Consider the following 16,611-nt stretch of genomic DNA (forward strand, 5'->3'; position numbering starts at 1 on the left):
CATGACCTCAACCGAAATACTACCTTTGAATTACTTTAAGTTGGATTATAGATCTCTAGCATTGCTGAACTGTATCTAGAAGCCACACACATCTCTGGAGACATACCTGCACACAGTAGTCTCCTTCTCCACAATTTAGGTACAACCAACAATATGGATGTTCAATTTTCAAAATAAGGCATGAAACAATTCCAAGTAACTAGAATGCTGAACGTGTTCATCTTGTCCCCAAAATCATGTAATTTAAACTTGAAAAACCTCCACAAGAAATAGAAAATATCTATCTAAACGATGATCGAGAATAGAAAATATCCATTCACTCCATTAAAAGTCATTATTAATACTTAAGGAATCTGTATTAATCAAAATCTCACCACGAGCTTACAAATGTATTCAAGATAAAACTAAAGAAAACCTATGGAAAGTTGTAGAAATCCAATCTCTTTCATGACAAGCTTTCACTGTCATTTACATTGCCACCAAACTAACAAAAAAGACTGATGAACTGGTAATCTTACAAACTTTATAGACCTAAAATACCAATATTTAACTTTAATGATATAATTAATTTTGTACATTAACATCACAAAATTACTTTTCTATGATCGAATTCCCTTACCTGATTTTCAGTTTCAAACAGAAGAAACCCGTAAGTTTCTTGAAGTTCTTCGTGAGTACAGTTACTTGCTTTTTTTTCTTGGTAAAGAGTTTTGTACCGTATAAGGAGAGAATAATCAAATGTTATAAACATGTTATTTTGCCTTGAAAATTAACTTTTAAAAATGCATCATCTGAATTCCTCCTGCTAAAAGACTAATGACATTTATTATTTTTCTATTCCCTAGAATATATTATAATTACCTTTCAAATGACTATTTCCAAGGATCTTTTATTTCAGCTGAAATGGGATAGCTAAAAAGAACTAGGCTTATATATCAAAAATAATGGGTCTCTTTCTTTAAAACTAAAATAAAACAGACACAGTGTGTACCAAGCACCTCACCTCATTTAAGAAAATGTCATTTTTCACCAGTCACTTGACTGTACTGAAAACCATGCTCAGATGCAGAGTCCAAGTAAGAAGTATGGAGAATTGAAACTGCCCTCTGGAAGAGAGAGTCTGAACTCAAGGACACTGTCTCAAAAACTGCAAAACACAAACAAAAATAATGCAACTGTTTAAGATAACCAAAGGATGGGGAAAAGTGGCACACTAAATATCACTGAATACTGATACAGGAAATATATCATCTATGATAATAGGAAATAATCATCTATTTCCTTCCTGTATGATTAAGACATTTACAATGTGTTTTGGCTACCATATCTGGACTATCTTAAAAGATCTCACATGTGAAAATAACCTAAATGGATTATAACTGAGGGTGAATGACTTTTAATGCAAGAATAAATCCCTTTTGGTTTCAAGCTGGGCGCTGTAGCCACACTGGGTAAAAGCAGATGCAACTGTAGTGTCAAGTTGGTGGTCAGCAACTGCTTAGACCAATGCTTCTCATTCTTAAATTTTTTTAAACCTAAGCCACATTTTGATAAACTTACCCTTCCTGTCTTCTCACCAAATCCCCAAGGAAGTCTGTTAGGTTCCTTGGAAGGAGCCTACTACTGCACACTCAGCAAACACATTAGAAATCATGTTTCTTTGGGGCTTCCTCACCAGCCTGTACATGTCTATTAAAATTTACTTCTTATGGGCTGTATTATAAAATCATCATTTTACAAAAATAAAACTTTATTACTTTTCTTGAAAGTGCTTTCTTCAAACCATACCCATGTGTTATCCCAAAGATGCTGGTATACCCCTCCCATGAGAGGCATGCTTCCTAATTGAGAACTACTGACTCAATCCAGTAATTCTCTTGATTGAGCCCTTGTGTCTTTTGATTTTACCAGTCCTCACTTAGCAAGAACTGAGCCTAATGAGTTCTCATAACATTGAACTATTTGATTTGTTTACTCCTTTCTATTTACATCCTCTCTATTCTCTTTAACAAGGTTGGGGGGGGCGGATACACACTGATTATTTGTAAATAATAGAGAGAATAATTTATGTAAGACTGGAAGTTTGGGCCTTACAGTATAAATAAGTACATTAATCTGGCTTCCTACTTATACCAGGACTCTGCCAATTACACTAGAGTTCAAAAGTTAAAGAAAACATAAGCTTTTTAATTAAAATTAATTTATGAACAACAGATTAAAAAACCCTAGACTATTACAGAAATCAAAACAAACATTTCAGTAAAATTCATTTGGACTAAACTGTCCTAATGCTTCAATTCCCAAGGTAATTTAAAAATGATTTTGATAATAATACTTCATCGTATCAAAAATAAAAGATTATAAATAGCAAGGAAAGAAAGAAAAGAGGATGAAACACTTAAGAATATTCTGAAGTTGGCACATCTGATCTATATCGATTGTATCTGACTTTGATTTTTCCTCAGTTTCACCTTCTCTCTTTCAATATCGGTATACCAGTGCTGTGAAAAATATGGATATTCTAAAGAGATTCAAACAGCAAAACACCAGTGATAACAATTTAAAAATTATGGCTTTCTTTAGCTACTTCCTCAAAACAAACTGGGAAGCCTATGCACTTGCAAACTCCTTTTACAAATAATCTGTACAGCTAGCTCAAATGCAAATCAGGATTCCTTTAAAAATTATAATTTTGGAAACCTAGTATTTAAATTTTTTAAAAGGCAATATAATATTTAAAGAATCTAATTATACCATGAGGCTCAATATTTGTGAAAGATGTTGCTTACAAGTGAAAGAAATAAAAGTTGTCATAGCTTTGGAAATGACCAATCTATGATTATCAACTTCCCTAAATTCTGCAAGATGTTAATAGATTATAAGTTTCACAAGTACTGAATACTACATATATCCCCAATTTTGAGCGTCAACGCACAATAATAAACTGAAAACTGTGAGAAATAATGCAATTTAAAAGACCCCATCTAATACAATGTGGGGAGTACTGCTCCCAATAAAGCTAGGACTAATGGTAATGATTTAAAATAAACAAGGAGGAACAAGTAAGAAATGACTTATTTTGTACTTTTATACTGTAACTTCTAAAACCATTTATTTATGGTTAAAAATGCTTCCTTTTTATGTCAGCACTCTCCAAATAGCCATATGTTAGAAAAGTAATAATTTTACAGTTGGCAGAAGGAAAAGCATATCAAAAGAGAAGTTAATGGAAAACCACAGTAAACCCTGAATCTTTCATGACTTCATAATAAATGACCTCAATTATACTCTCAAGAAAGCACAAGTTTCCTGCTCTATAATTAAGGACATAATGAGAATTTTACTGATAAATCATTTGACGTTGTCTCTTCCCACACAATGCGCTTTCATTTAACCGCCTAAAACAAGCGTACAAAACGAGGAGCATTAAATAAATGGATAGTTTCATTTTTTGCTGAGCAATGCACATGCTCTAGTTTAACATTCAAGATGATCAGAATATTAAGAGAAAGAAGAGGGGGCTATTCCACAAAGAAATCTAAAGCAACATCTAAGAAGGTAACTTGAAAAGTACCTGTCTGTAAAGCATAAAGAGTGTCCCTTACGGTTTAAGTGATCAACAAAGAGCACATGGAAAAAACTGAAGTTGAATCAAAATGGCTCTGAAAACTGAGTTAATATTCTTTCCTGTAGCACCTGGCTTTGGGCACGTTTCTCTGCCATATGTGGATTGGATCTTAAAAGTCAGGTCAAGCTTGGGTTTCCCTGGTGGCACAGTGGTTGAGAGTCCGCCTGCCGACGCAGGGGACACGGGTTCGTGTCCCGGTCCGGGAAGATCCCACATGCCGCGGAGCGGCTGGGCCCGTGAGCCATGGCCGCTGAGCCTGTGCGTCCGGAGCCTGTGCTCCGCAATGGGAGAGGCCACAACAGTGAGAGGCCTGCGTACTGCAAAAAAAAAAAAAAAAAAAAAAAAAAAAAGTTAGGTCAAGCTTGACACAACAAGTTGGATTCTGCTCAAAGCGCCCTGCATCAATCTCCCCCATCTCAAAATCCATGACAGGGATACTGAGTGTCTGATTTCGGGACACTTTTTTCTCTCTTTATAACTTCTAATAAGAGAGATAAAAAAATTATAAACCAGCTTCTGATGCTATACCACAGGTATCTATTTTCCATTCTATAAGCATCTGGTCTGAAAGCAAATAATGAGATGAACAAACGTCAACAACTTAGGTGTCACAGTAATCTAACAGAATCTAGCCACTTCTCCATCTCCCCCAGACTTACATGACCACAACTCCTGTTTGTGAACTAAGCAATAGCACTTATCAGAGACAGAAACACTAAGAACCCAACAATATGTGCCATTAAAGGCCCTTATTAGTAGAAGGCAACCTACACCTTTTAATACTCTCCATGCCTATATACTGTATCTCCTCTAAGTAGGTCATTTGACAGTTGTTGAAGGAACAGCCCATTCTTTAATCACCTAATCCTAAAATGTACTACCCTTACCTTTAAGATATCAAAGGACTGCCAGTTTAAGATATATACAGCTTTTTTAGAACACAATTTGGCAGAAAGTAACAAAAACTTAAATGGGCATACCAAATAACCATTCCATTTCTGGGAATCTATTCCTCAGAAATATTAGCATAAGTGCAGGGGTTATATGTCCAAGGGTGTTCCATGCACCAACACCTATAACAGCAAAAACACTGGAGACAACCTAAATTGCCATCAATAGGGAAACACCTTGCACTTACTAAATAAAAACAAAGTAAATCTGTATATACTGACGTACAAAGATATCTATTGTATACTACTGAGTGAATAATATGTATTATCTGTCATTTTGGTAAAAAAAAAAAAACCATAAAAAATTATGTGTTTGGAAGTATACAGAAAAAGATGTAGAAAAGATGGGAAATCCAACCGTTAACAGTATATACACCAATGGTGATTGGGGAGTGGACAAAAAGGAGAACTTATACTTTTGCCTTATATATATCACTACAATTTAGATTTTTCTTACATAAGCATGTATTACTTCTACTATTTAAAATATCTCAATTTAAAATCAAGTAAAATAAATCATAATTTCAAAGAAATACAAATAGAGGAGTGTGACAATTTCTCTTGAACACACACACCTTTTCTGATGCAATTTGCAAACTTAATCACCTATCAATTTTGGACTAATAATTATAAGAAATCTGTAGCTACTGGAAGTTAGAATTTTTAAAAAAGTCCTTTCATTTTACATGATCTAAATTAAAATCTAAAAAACTGTACTGTGCAGCTTTGGATTCATTAGTAATAGCTTATAGCATTTAGTTTAATACCCACTCTTCTCTGATATGAACCTTGTCTCGGTCTTCTCTCACAGGGAATGGAGCTGGGAGGGTGGTCTTAATTCATTTGCACCAAGTATACCCCCGGACTTCTTGACATAGTCCTGTTCTCTGCTAATGTCATAAATGCTAAAATGAAAAAAGAAAAAATTAAATCATAAAGTGAATAGTTCTATTTCAGGCATATCTACTATATAAATAAATGTTTACTGAGCATCTAGTTTGCATTAGGTACAATTTTGTAATGTTTCCCTTCTTTGTCAAGTCTCCAGAGCTAAAGGCTAAATTTGCTGTATAAGAAGTAGTAACACACATAGATTGAAGTGGTTTTCCCCCAATTCTTTAATTTCTAAAGAAAATTTTCTTCGCAGAGATAAACAGGAATCAATTTTGCCTCATTGAAAAAAACCTTTCAAAATGCACAGATTATAGAACCACACCCATGTGCTACTGGCTGGAAATAATAAAATCAAATAGAACACAAATAAAACCTCTCCCCACCCCTACATAAGTAATATTTGATTCACCCTTCATTAAACAAAACTATTAGTGATGACTATTATGTGCCTAGTACTATGCTATACCCTGCATTTTATCAAGACAAACGAGAAAAAGTCTCTATGATGAAAGTGTCCCGGTGGCCTGGAGATCTTAGAATGCGCTCACAAAATACTCCTAGAGTGAGTGTGTGACCTTTGGAAAGCAAGGGCTGTATCTCCTGGTGACAGTGGTCTCAAAGAGGAAAGCAGAGCTGGAAGTAAAGACCCTCCCAAACCAGATTACACTTGCAACTTAGAAAAGGAGTAGCAACAAAGGCACCATATTTTTAAAAACAATCCTCAGCTTCAGGAGCAGAGGAGGGAACCCTTAAGCCTGAAAACTGCTCTGTTGCATCCGTACACTGGGCTCAAACACATCTTCAGAGCTAGAATAAGATGAAGGCAGGGAGAGGGCATCTTTTCCTTTGTCCTCGGTGAGAAAGCTTTCCCAGAATTCTCTCTGCAGGCACCCCATTCTCAACTCATTGGCCAGAACTGAGTCACACGTTTATTCCTAAAACAATCACTAACCAAAGAGAGTGGAATTACCATAATGAGCTTAGAGTAACTAAGAGTCACACAGCCCCCCACTCTCACCCGCCCAAGCTGCTCCTGAAGCATGGGATCACCCCAAAAGCTAGACAAAATTGTGGTTTGGGGGAAGGGAAGAAAAAGGGAGGTGATTACTGGGAAGGCAGTCAACAACATTATCACACTAAGGTCTCAACAAGTTAGTGGTAGGTCTGCACTAGAATCCTGGTCTCCTGAATCCCAATTTAATTCTCCCCTCTTGACATAATGAACGATATAATCAATATTGCTACTTTTTCTAAAGAATCTTAAATATATTCACACAGTTCTACCTCAAATCCTTTTTGAAAAAAGGTGTACTATTATAAAACTATACATGCTATTTTTTGTAAAGTATACTGAATTTCTCAAATAATGAACTGCTTGCAGTTCCTCGTGTGTATCGTGTTTCCACCTCTGCATTTGCTATTTCTATTGCCCTGAAAATGTATACACTAGTGCCCTTTTTTGGCTTATCATTTGAATACTTACTTAGATTTCAGGTATCAGTACCTCTCTGAAACCTTTCATGACATATCCCATCTCAATGACACTGGCTGTTGGTATCACTGGCTACCCACTGTATCATGTTCCAGATTCTCCCACATATCTATAGTACTGATTTCGTTATAGATTTTTCTTCCTGCCACTGGATTAGATGAAAAACTTTCTTGACTGGACCTTTATTTTCTAAATACTTTCTCACTCTTTTTGTCTAATTGTTGTGGCTATTCTATTTTTTAGGAGAGTTCTTCAGCTTTATTATCTAATCCTTTCTTGCTTCCTGAATAATTTCTCTCCCTTTTTTAAAAAAAGAATCTCTTCTTTTACGTAAGTTGTATTTTCTCTTTTCTTTTTAAAGATACCACAGTTTACAGATACTTCTATTTCTATTCCACCCATATTCCTGCCCTGAGAAGTACTTGGTACCTCTAAATCCTGAGCCTTTTCCAGATTCTGTGGAGGGAGTCGGCTTGCTTCTCTTGTTGGCTTACCTGTCTTCAGCCTTCAGCATTCTCTAATCCACTAAATCATTTAGTAATTGACCACCTTCTTTTGTAGTTTCCCAAATACTGATTTCATTTATCTTCTCCTTTCTCACTCTCTTGATCTTTGTGGATTTATATCTTTACTCTGTTACTATGATCTTAGTGGAATTTCCAGAGGAGTGTACAACTGGAGGTGTCACAGACATAACTGAAGTGTCTACTTAATGTAAGTCTTAATTTCTTCAATCAAAAAATGTGCAATATACCACCTACCATGGTAGCTACTATCACCATTATTTTTATTTTAACTTTTATAATTATGAAGACCTCATTTTATTTACTTATGTATTTATCACAGAACTAATTACATATCAAATCTTCAACAAATATTAATTTTAAAAGAATTAATTTTTAGTGTGTATTAACGCAATAACCATTTACTCAAATACATGAAAAGAACAGTCAAAGTAGATCTTCAACGATTTCTTTCAGAGTATTTATCATGGTTTATAATTACATAATCATAATTATTTCACTAATGTCTATTTACCTAATAAACCAAGCCTTATGAGGACAGGAATCATGTCTGTTTTGTCTACTTGTGATTACCCAGCATCAGCCCAATGCCTGGCACGCAGTGAATGTTCAGTAAATATGTATTTGATAATTAAATGAAAGAATAATACTTATGCAATTTAATCTGTTCCAAAACTCAGAAAAAGAGCTTCCCGATTTTTTTTATAAAGCAGTCAAATGCTAACACCAAAATCTGACAAAGAAAATACTAAGAAAGGAAACTATAGATCTCACGAATATTGATACTAAAATCCTAAAATATATGTATTGGCAAAGGGAATCCATCAGGACACTAATATAATAACAGAAGTCACTTAAGGTACATTTTAGGAATGTATGAATTGGTTCAATAAATAGGAAATCCATAAATTTAACTAACCACATTAACAGGTCAAAGTTATCATGAGGGGCTGCTGGAACATGGGATGAGGCAGGAGAGCCACATGTCAGACTGTCCAAAGGAAGTTACTATATACTTCTTTCCAAACAGATGACTTAGATAAGTTTTTGTTGCTGCACAGTATTTTTTTCATTTATGTAGTATTATTTTGGCCATACTTAATCTACAAAACAAACTGATGCTTCCAAATAAAAGAAAGCTGTTCATTTAATGTAACACAGAAAAAATCCTACCATAAGTTGTTTAGGGGAAAGAAAAGCTGATAACAAAGGAGAAGTATGTATATATATATACACAAAGTCTTAAGAACATATACTATGATTTAAACAATGGTCATCATCTGTATAATGCTTATCTGATGTTTTTCTTGTTTATTTGATTATGCGCCCACCACTAGATTATTAGCTTCATGAATACAGGAATTTATCCTTTTCCATGCTGTACCCCAGTGCCCAGAACAGTGCCTGGTACACAGTAAGGTTTCAATAAACATTTCATGTATTGAATGAATCAATCCATATTCCAAATCACTTCACTTCTCTACTTAAACCCTTCGCGGCTTCTCGTTGCCCCCAGAATACAACACACACTCCCTGCCATGGCCCTGTGAAATCTGACCCCTGCTTGCTTCCTCCACCTCACCTGATCCTCCCTCCTCTGGCTTACTACTACGGTCCAGCTACCCTGGTCTTTCCATTCACGCTCTTTGCTCTTTTCAGGCCTTTGCACTTGCTGTTATTTCTGACTGAAACGCTCGCTCTCCTGTTTTGCCCTCGGCTTAGCTCCCTCTCTTCTTTGAGTGAAATCTCAAGTTATTCCCTCAGATAAACCTCCTCTGATCACCCCACCTAAAGTAGGTATTTTCTTTAAATCACTCATTACAACATACAGCTATTTTGTCAATTTACTTTTGGGTGTGTGTGTGTGTCCATCTTCCCCAGCAGAATGTAAGGTCCACAGAGGCAGATACTCTTTGTCTTGCTCACAAAGACCTTCAGTACCCAGCAGAGCTCCTAGCACCACAGTACTCAACGCTCTACCAAGTTATCTTTGGGTAGGTCAAGTACAGGTAATTCCTGTTTCATTCTTTTTACAGCTTTACGTATTATCTGAAATTTTACGTAAGCATAAATATAATCTGGGGAACTAAAGCTATTTTCATTTTGGAAAAAAAGATCTTCCATGGCCCTAAGTAGTAGCAAGTTAGTTTTTAAAATGAACACAAAGTAAATGAATGGAAATAGCATTTCCCATAAGCCAAAACAGTAAGAGACCCATAAGATAAAGCTTCTCTATTAAAAAATAGAAAATACTACAGAATGAGAAATGTATGATTTTTATAACAATTTTTAAGTTCTTAAAAATTTTTAAACTTTAAAAATTTCTTAAATTAAAAAAAGTCTACCATGTACAAAAGTTTAAATGTTTTCTAATGTCAAGATAATCACCCACAGAAAGAGTAAAAACCAAGATACCCTTGCTATTATTTGAAGTGCAAAAGTCCATTTGGAATCACTGCTTTACAATTCAAAAGATTTCCTAAAATACTGTAAGTCTACACACACAGAAGAGTTGTAAAGAGTGATGCCATCTCTCTGGCAGTTCGGCAAGGGTTTCTCCACTCCACGCTCGCAGAATCCCATGAGTCAGGAGGCAAAGGCGCTCCATAAACCCTTAAGTACATACAACCGTTTGTTCACCACCTACCTCGGCGGCCCCACCAAAGCTTCACTCCCCAAAGCCCCCTGAAGGTGGGACACCTAGTCCGTCCCTTCTCCCAGTCTCCTCGTCACCCAGTTGTCTGGCAGGCAGCTCACCGGCCAGGTGGGAGGCCCCAGACGCAGGTGTCTCCAGGAGCCCCTGGCTGGGTGGGGGTTAGGGCCGGCCCCTCCTCCTCACCTCATGGCGTGTGGCGGAGGGGGCTGTCCCTCTGCCCAGCTGGCCCCTCCGGCCCCCTCCTGCCAGCGAAAGCCAGTGTGGCGGGGGCGGCGCGGGTTGTGCCTTTAAAAGTCAACGAGGGCGGGTGGCGAACCGCGAGCCGCGCACACGCGCACAGCCAGGCTACCTGGCCGTGCGCCGGGTCGGGGAGCCGCAGTCTGGTCCGAGGGCTGGACAAGCAGAGTGTCCTCAGTTCCCTGTTTCTGACGTCTCCCAATACTCTTAGGTGGACAGTTTTATTGTTATTTTACAACGATCGCTCCAAGCTTCAATTCCCTCGAAGGTCTTGCCTGCAGGTTGTTCAGTAACCATTCTGGATTGCAAATCCTAGACCTAAACCGAAATCCATGTCTTTTCACCACAGTGACCCCAAGTTATTCTAACTCACCGCTGCTATAAAGCTTTCCCATTATTGTCTAGTAAACTCGCTGATTATAGTTTCATGGGGCTTTGCTGTGTAATTTACAAAAATAAAAGGTCTACTGAATATGGTTTTGGATACTCCATATATGCCCAGGAGATGCTGATACCAGCACCCAGGGTTGGGATGGGGTGCTTGTCCCTCCCACTAAGCCACACAGCCCTAACAAAACTCATGAAAAATAAAGTTGGAGCGTGTGTGTGCGTGTGTGCGTGTGTGTGTGTGTGTGTGTGTGTGGTGTTTGGCCTGATCTAAGGACGTCTTTCCTTTTGGCTTATGTTTTAGCCAAGTAATCTAAGACATCCATATGCATTTCCTGGACCGTATCTGCACTTGCTAGCGGAAAACTAATCAGGAGCTCCTAGAGAATCATTGCCGCTATGGTATTGTACAAATAGAAAACATACAGGAAGACCTTAACTCACAAAGGAAATTACTTAAATTCATAAAGAATCACGTAGATTAATTACTATTGAAAATAGCAAAATCACTTTGCATATTTAACATATGCAATGGGAGAGCAACTGCCTTCTTCTTAAAAACTTTAAAAAATTATTTCCATTGCTAGGGGGAAAATTGGCTGCGGGTGGTAGTGGTGTGATGAATTGGGAGATTGGGATTGACATGTATACACTAATATGTATAAAATGGATAACTAATAAGAACCTGCTATATAAAATATAAAGAAAATTCAAAAGTAAAAAAAAAAATTATTTCCATTGCTAAAAATCCCTTTGTACTATGATTGTTTCATTTAACTGTGGCTTACTTTTAGACTTAATATTCAATTTTTGAAGACTGTTTGAACATTTTCAAAATCCATTTCTACTATAAAAAAGATTTCTATATATCAGACAGATGCTTATAATCTTATATCATATTTTGTTTTCTTTCTTGCTATGCTGTGTAAAAAGTCAACAGATTCTTTGGAGAACATACTTTCCATATTCAAGATTATGCACTTTTTATTAGAATCACTTCGAAGTTGATATGGTGCCATTTTCAGACATCTGTATAAAGGAACCGGCCTTTGCTCTGGCTCATCAAACCACGTTTACTAATTTGTGCTTCAGCATTAAACTATCAGCCTGCAATGAATGGCTGCATTAAACTCATTACTGTATTTATACACTACAAAGATACTGTTAAGTAGTTTTGTCCTTCTTCCAAGAAAATCCTAAGACTAAATTTCTCTCAGGGTCAATTACATTTTAAGACCTGCTTTAGATTATTTTGATTATCACATATAACAAAAGGGAAAGTGACATCTAATCCATACCATAACAATGATTTTTTTTTAATCACCACCACCCCTAGATATATCCCATCACAAATGCCCTGGGCAGAGAATAGGCCTATTTACTAAAGGTGGCTCATAGAGAAGTGGAGGATAACCACAGGGTGAAGCAGGTGCTTCAACTGGTCAAAACAGGCCTCAGGAGTTGGGGTCTTGAATAGTTAATGAGGAAGCAGGTGTACCCAAAGGTTCTAAACAGGGTCAATTTCACCGTACCAAGGAGGGCAGAGTCTTTAACACAGAATATTACCAAGGGATTTAGCTATCCAATTAAGTGTTACTCAATTCTTAAGAAAAAACAGAAAGTATGCCCCAGACACTTCTTAGAAAATTCATAAATAAAAAGAGAGGCCAAATTTAAAAACAAAAGGCCGATTGAGTTAAACAATAAAAACCAAAAGCTAGTTCTTTTTTTTTTAAAAAAGATTTTTTTTAATGTGGACCATTTCTTTAAAAAACTCTTTACTGAATTTGTTACAATATTGCTTCTGTTTTATGGTTTTTGTCCCCCCCCACCCCCGCCAGCCATGAGGCATGTGGGATCTTAGCTCCCCCACCAGGGGTTGAACCCACACCCCCTGCATTGGAAGGTGAAGCCCTAACCACTGGACCGCCAGGGAAGTCCCCAAACTGGTTCTTTTGGAATAAGTAACCTTTAGCAAATATAATCAATAAAGAGAAAAAATTAAATGTCAACAAAAGGAGGCTAACCACAAATACAGGGAAAAATTTCTAAAATAATAAATTATCACACACTATACCAATACATTTGAAAGTTATAAAAATATAATTTACTAACATTGGTCTAAGTGGAAGAAACATCTGAATAGACCAATTACGATGAAAAAACTGAAAGAGTAGTTGCAGTCCTACTCCTCTCAAAAGACCAGTTCCAGAGTTTTATTGTCAAGGTTCACTTTTCACTTATCAGATTATCAAAAATCCACGAGTTTGGCAATGCAGTCTGTTGGGGAAACTGTGGGAAACAAAGGAAAAGAAAAGCAAAAGACCAGGAGAAAATATTTACTATGAAGGTTATAAAAGATTTATTTATACATTAAGACAAACAGATCAACAGAACATAAAAATGGAAATTCACAGTTTAGGAATTATGAATAAGTCAATAAACACATTTCAAAACACCTCCAATTTACAGACTTAAAAAAGCCAAATAAACCCAAGCAAGATAAATATAGATACAGTGAAACAGCAGAAAGCTAAAAACAAAGGGAAAAATATTAAAGCAGCCAGAGACAAGGAACTGAAAGACTGACAGGTGACTTTTCAATAGCAATAATGGAAACCAAAAGACAGAGGAATGAGATCTTCAAATTGCTACAAGAAAATAACTGCCAACCTAAACTGCCATATTCAGCAAAAACATCTCCCTTAAGTGATGGTGAAACAAAGACACTTTCAGGTAAACACAAACTAAGAGAGTTCATCTATTCTAAAGGATAGACTTTAAGCAGAAGGAAAATGGCCCTAGGTGGATGGTCTAAAAGATAAAACAATCAATGAACAATAGAGAAAGTAGCAAAAATGTGGGAAATATAAAAAAGGACTGACGGCAAAACACAATAACAATTCTAAACAGGTCTCCTTCTGTCTTGTAAGAATATTTAAAAAAAATTAAACTACATAATAATAACATGTTAAGTCATGAGGGGCTGAATAAAATTAAACTACTAAGATTCTTGTATTATCTAAGAGGAAGGTAAAGATGTTGGTTATTTTTATTAGTTTTTAAATTTTTTTTTTTGCGGTACACGGGCCTCTCACCACCGCGGCCTCTACTGTTGCGGAGCACAGGCCCCGGACCCGCAAGCCCAGCGGCCATGGCCCACGGGCCCAGCCGCTCTGCGGCACGTGGGATCCTCCCGGACCGGCGCACGAACCTGTGTCCCCTGCAGCAGCAGGCGGACCCCCAACCCCTGCGCCACCAGGGAAGCCCTACTGGTTACTTTTAGATTTTGAAAAGTCAAGGATGCATGATATTTCTAGGATAACTATAAAAAGAGAAAAAAGTATAAAACTTCTGAAATAATATATGGGGAAAATGAAATGATATAAGATATTAAATAGCTATTTTTAAAAAATAACAAAAAAGGAGAAAAAAGAAATCTAAAACAGCCACTTATTCACATGTTTACAGATAACTTTGGGGTTATGTGCTGGTTCCCTGGGAGAGTAGCCCTCCCACTCTCACAGGGTAAAACAAACTGGAGTATTTTGTGAAGGTGGAAAACTTTATACTGCTATTTAAACTTTTTGATATACTTGAAATTTACTAGAAAATAAAGTACTTATCAAAACAACCATGTCATACCATGCCAGAAATACAGACATCAAACTCTGTTATAGAGGCCAAGCCCTACCCAGATCCAGTTCGCCCACAGTGGGGATGCTAATCACCCTTGTAGGAGTCCACATACTACAAGAGGCACCATGGGAAGATTATATTGGGAGCCACTATGTCTTGGGTGCTGTGGATGACCTGGATGTAGATGAAACAGTGGGATTTCTGAATTCTAGTTTTCCACATTCAACCACCAAAAAACTGTTACAACTAAAAAATGAATTCAGTAAAGCTGCAGGATACAAAAAAAAAAAAAGAAAAATCAATGCACAAACATCATTTGTGATTCTATACACTGATAATGAACCATCAGAAAAAGAATTTTTAAAAAATCCCACTACAATTGCATCCAAAAAGATAACTAGGAGTAAATTTAACCAAGGATGTGAAGGACCAGCACACTGAAAACTGGAAGACACTAATAGAGGACACTGAACAGATGAAAATAAATGGAGGGGCTTCCCTGGTGGGGCAGTGGCTGAGAGTCCGCCTGCCGATGCAGGGGACGTGGGTTTGTGCCCCGGTCCGGGAAGAACCCACATGCCGCGGTGCGGCTGGGCCCTTGAGCCATGGCCGCTGAGCCTGTGCTTCCGGAGCCTGTGCTCTGCAATGGCAGAGGCCACAACAGTGAGAGGCCCGCATACCGCAAAAAACCAAAACAAAACAAGGGCTTCCCTGGTGGCGCAGTGGTTGAGAGTCAGCCTGCCGAAGCAGGGGACACGGCTTCGTGTCCCGGTCTGGGAGGATCACACATGCCGCGGAGCGGCTGGGCCCGTGAGCCATGGCCGCTGAACCTGTGCTTCTGGAGCCTGTGCTCTGCAACGGGAGAGACCACAACGATGAGAGGCCCGCGTACCACACACACAAAAAAAAAATACTGTGAAAATATGCATTCTATGGTGGGAATTCCCTGGCCATCCAGGGGTTGGGACTCTGTGCTTCCACTGCAGGGGGTGCGGGTTCGATCCCGGGTTGGGGAACTAAGATCACGCATCCTGCATGCTACATGGTGTGACCCAAATTTTTGTTTAATTTTTAAAAAATATGCAGTCTAGCAAAATTAATGTACACATTCAATGCAATCCTTCCCAAAAGTCCAAAGACACTTTCCATAGAAACAGAACAAATAATCTTAAGCTGTGTGTGGAACCACAAAGGACCCAGAAGAGCCAAAGCGACTCTGAGGAAGGAGAACGGGCTGGAGGCGTCTCCCTCCCTGATTTCACACTACATTACGAAGCTACAGTCCCCAAAAAGTGTGGAATTGGCACAAAAACAGGCACACAGACTAGAGGAACAGAGCAGAGAACCCAGGAATCAACCTACAGGTATGTGGTCAGTTAATTCACAAGAAAGGAGCCAAGAATATACACCAGGGAAGGGACAGTCCCCTCAATAAACGGTGCTGGGAAAATCAGATGTCACACGCCAAAGAACAACACTGCACTCTGTCTACAGCACACACAAGAGGGGACAAAAACCCAGTTTTCCAGATCAAGCCCTTCCTCTCCTGGGTCCTCTGAAGACAGACACCCTCAGCGGTCAGCCACGCACAGGAACCTTCTGCCCACTTTTCCTCACCTTCTCCCTCAGTGGCATCACCTCCCAGCAGGTCATGAGGAGACCAGGCTCCTGTCAGCATGAACTGGACCCCACAGTGTCCCAAAGCTGAAGGCCCAGCGGGTCCTGAGGAGACCCGGCTCCTGTTAGTGTGGACTCGACCCCGGCTTGTCCCGAAGCCTGGACATCAGCGTGGACTCAGCCCAACGTGTTCCAGAAACCAAAGCCCCAGCAGGTCCTGAGGAGACAGGGCTCCTCTCAGCATGAACATGAACAGCATGATCTGAACAGACATCCCACCAAAAAAGATATACAGACAGTAAAAGTCATACAGAAACAAGCTCAAGGGCTTCTCTGGTGGTGCAGTGGTTGAGAGTCCACCTGCTGATGCGGGGGTCACGGGTTGGTCCCCCGGTCCGGGATGATCCCACATGCTGCGGAGCAGCCGGTTCCGTAAGCCATGGCCGCCGAGCTTGCGTGTCCAGAGCCTGTGTTCCGCGATGGGAGATGCCACGACAGTGAGAGGACCGCGTACCGCAAAAAAAAAAAAGAAAAAGAAACAAGCTCAACATCATATACCATTAGGGAATTACAAATTAAAATCATGA

General features: G+C 38.5%; 1 long non-coding RNA gene across 1 annotated transcript; it reads right to left on the minus strand.

Moving 5' to 3' along the window:
• Positions 1-1,003: 1,003 nt before the first annotated feature.
• On the minus strand, positions 1,004-5,752 carry LOC149749472 (uncharacterized). The gene is made up of 2 exons (XR_016392567.1): positions 5,350-5,752; positions 1,004-3,945 (listed from the first exon to the last, which is right to left on the minus strand). It is a non-coding gene; the product is annotated as an uncharacterized LOC149749472 (long non-coding RNA).
• Between the last annotated feature and the right edge of the window lie 10,859 nt (positions 5,753-16,611).

The sequence above is a fragment of the Delphinapterus leucas genome, chromosome 3 (assembly GCF_059928025.1).
Source record: "Delphinapterus leucas isolate spDelLeu-1000000601 "Yukka" chromosome 3, BTC_Dleu_Yukka2, whole genome shotgun sequence".
In the NCBI taxonomy this organism is placed as follows: domain Eukaryota; kingdom Metazoa; phylum Chordata; class Mammalia; order Artiodactyla; family Monodontidae; genus Delphinapterus; species Delphinapterus leucas.